General features: G+C 39.1%; 1 long non-coding RNA gene across 1 annotated transcript; it reads right to left on the reverse strand.

The window, feature by feature from the left end:
* Positions 1–205: 205 nt before the first annotated feature.
* LOC128449228 (uncharacterized) lies at positions 206–2,432 on the reverse strand. Its single transcript, XR_008339854.1, has 4 exons — positions 2,231–2,432; positions 1,411–1,484; positions 1,273–1,308; positions 206–465 (listed from the first exon to the last, which is right to left on the reverse strand). It is a non-coding gene; the product is annotated as an uncharacterized LOC128449228 (long non-coding RNA).
* Between the last annotated feature and the right edge of the window lie 648 nt (positions 2,433–3,080).

The following is a 3,080-nucleotide window of genomic DNA, read 5'->3' on the forward strand; positions in this document are numbered from 1 at the left end:
GGTTATTAATTCCTGAGGTGCTGTTGTTTCAACTATCCGAAGTAAAAATTAATGAAAAAACTGGATCACTGAAAAAATACATGAGAAGATTTTTCTTCTGCATGGACAGTTTTTTTTTATGGAAGATTTTTTCTGATTTGTTTGTTTAAAACATAAAGCCGCAGCTGAAACACTCACATTTCACCACCAACTCCTGCTGCTTGCTGTCCTTTGAGCCCTCAGTGTTCTTGGCACAGCAGAAGTACCAGCCAGCGTCGGCTGAAGTCACAGTAAACGTGTGTGAGAGAGAGTTGATGGGTCGTGAATACAGATTTTCTTCAGTGATTATTAAAGCCTGAGGATTTGGGTAGGTCTTCATCAAGGTGAGAGTTGACTGTGGGAAACTTTCAGCAGTGCAGCTGATGGTGATGGTCTGACCTTCTGTGACCTCAGAACTCATAGACAGTTTAGGTTCAGTGGGCGGGTCTGTAGAGAGGAAGCAGAATCTTCTTTAAAGAAGGCACTTTATGATTTTGTTGTTTTTCTTCCCTCTAGTCTGTGTTACATATGTTTCTTGTAAATGTAAAAGTTCTGCAGAGCAAAATATCCAACAATCTGTGGTAAAGGGAACTCCTCTCCTGAAGCTCTTTAACTCCTCTTCATCAGTTCAGCTGATATGAATTATTGTACAAAAGGACAAAGTTGGGGGACAAAGCTTTTGAAACAAGAGCCCTGAGGCTCTGAAACAGCCTGAACGAGGACATACAGCAGACTGAGTCAGGAGGTGAAAACAAACTTTTATCTTTCTTCATTCACTGATTTTACGTAGGTCTAGTTTTCTGTTCGTTTATTTATTCTTTTATGACAGATTTTTGTAGCCAAATTGATTGTGAAACTATGTAGAGTGAAGCTTTTTGTGACAAACTGCTCTAGAGTCATAACTGATCTTGAAGAGTTCAAACCATCGACTAAAAGTGAAGTCAAAGTGTCTAGATCGACACCGGGTGCCTGATTGCAGTATAAATCTCACCTCATGAATTTTTGTAAATGGAACATGAACCAAACTAAAAAGTCAAAATACACATCAACTAAAATGATCTCAAAGATGCATTCTGTCGTTTTATCAATGGTTTATGTTCAAATGTCCATTTTTCATGTACGTTAGGTTAATAATTATATTTCCACCCGGAGGAGCCTTGGTTGCTCGGGCAGGAAGGACACATTTGTGTACTGATTGTAATTTTATGTATATTCTGAAACATATTTCCATATTCAGATTTGTATTGTACATACATTTAACGGGACTTCCAGGGTCACTTGTAGAAACATCTGTCGGTGAAAACACAAGTGGAGAAGTCAGTTAATCTTTAATGCAAATGTTGGAAAAAAAACACCAACTTTATTTTCAAAATGGAAAAATAAAATCCTTACGTTTTATTAGGGCCAGAAAAACCAACCACGTGACTGTCTGAGCCTCCATCTCATGTGGGACGACAACTGGATTCCTGAAACAAATTAAAAATTAAAAGTGGATAAAAACATTTAAAGATCACATAACTTTCTGTATTTACTGTAAAACATGTGATTATAAGTTATTTTTCAGCTTGTGTCAGAATTTCCTTCTTCCTCTTTTCATTTCTTTTACTGACAGTTAGAGTTGTCTTTGTTTTGTTCCTCAGGTCAAAATGGTTGTGAACTTGTGGTTTGAAAACACAAAATTCACCTCACCTCTATGCAGAATTTGTCATTTATTAAAGGAAATTAAGTGTTTTTGTTAATCCCAGAGTTCAGTTTCTTTTTTCCTTTAATAACTAAAGTATTGTTTATTTTCCTTTTTCTTTTTTAATTTTATTTGACATTAGCTACTTGTCCGACTAACTTTTATTCAAAGAACCCAAAGAACACATATACAATATGTCGACTGGAAAATAACAGTGTATTCATTACATTTACATTTTTGAACCTTTAGTCTGAAATATACAGTTTAAAAAGTCATATCTGTCTCTTTGGGTTCATCTCAGTCTTCAGGGAACTACGACGTCTGAAACCGATGTTTGAGTTTTCATTTGTAAAAAAGTTTTTCAACTGACTGGAAGAAAAAGTGTTTTAAATTATTATAAATTGTATGAAAAAAAAATCATTTTGTTTGTAATCAGTGTATCTACTGTAAATACAACTTCTGAAACACTTTATTTTACTCTAGTAGATTAACATCATGAGGAGATAAATAACCATTGAAGCTTGTTCTTACCTCAGAGGACCCACTTGTATCAGTCTGTCACACACAGCCTCACTCCGAGAATGAGACTTTACAGAAAAAGGAAGTGTTCACACTTTGAAAGGGGATGCAAAGAAATGATTATCATCCCCTGTCATGCAAGCCAGAAAACAGCTTCTTGTAGGTGTTATGATTACAGTGATGGAGTTTGCAGCTTCTCACAGTATCTGCACTCAGATGCTCTTCCCCCCACTTCCTCTATTAGTTGTTGTTTGTAGTGAAGTCTTGTTGATAGGCACAGAGCAGTTTTCATTACTTCATATTTATTTTGAGAATTCCTGCTCACATAGTATTCACAGTGTCTCTATTTAAAACTTCATCTAACAATGTGAAAACGTATCAAAAGGGTTTGTGGAGAGTTTAATAAACATAAAAGTGCAGGTGAACAACACGTAAACAGGAAACATCTCACACAGAGAAAAAAGCATTTCACTCCCCGAGAGCTGCAGCCACGATCTTCACGGCATCGGCCGCCATTTCATCAATGGCGCCGTTCAGAGCTTGCAGCATGGCGGTGAAGGAGCGGCTGGCATAATGGGCGTGTCTGGGCATGGCCATCTCCACCAGCTTTGACGACACCGTGGCCAAGTCCTGTTCTGCCGCTGCCAGCCGCCGCTTCACTTCCCCTTTGGTAACCTCCCCTGACAGCGCACAGGTCCGCAGCCCTTTAAGTCTCGGGGGTTCCACGCCTCGCTGCCGGGCCAGTCGCTCGACTGATTTGTCATCCAGGCACAGAGATAACTGAGCTTTTGTCAGGATCCACACCGCTACTCACGCGTCCACCATAGAAGCCACCAGGGGGGCGGGAACGGCCGACATCCCA

Source organism: Pleuronectes platessa, chromosome 10 (assembly GCF_947347685.1).
Source record: "Pleuronectes platessa chromosome 10, fPlePla1.1, whole genome shotgun sequence".
In the NCBI taxonomy this organism is placed as follows: Eukaryota; Metazoa; Chordata; class Actinopteri; order Pleuronectiformes; family Pleuronectidae; genus Pleuronectes; species Pleuronectes platessa.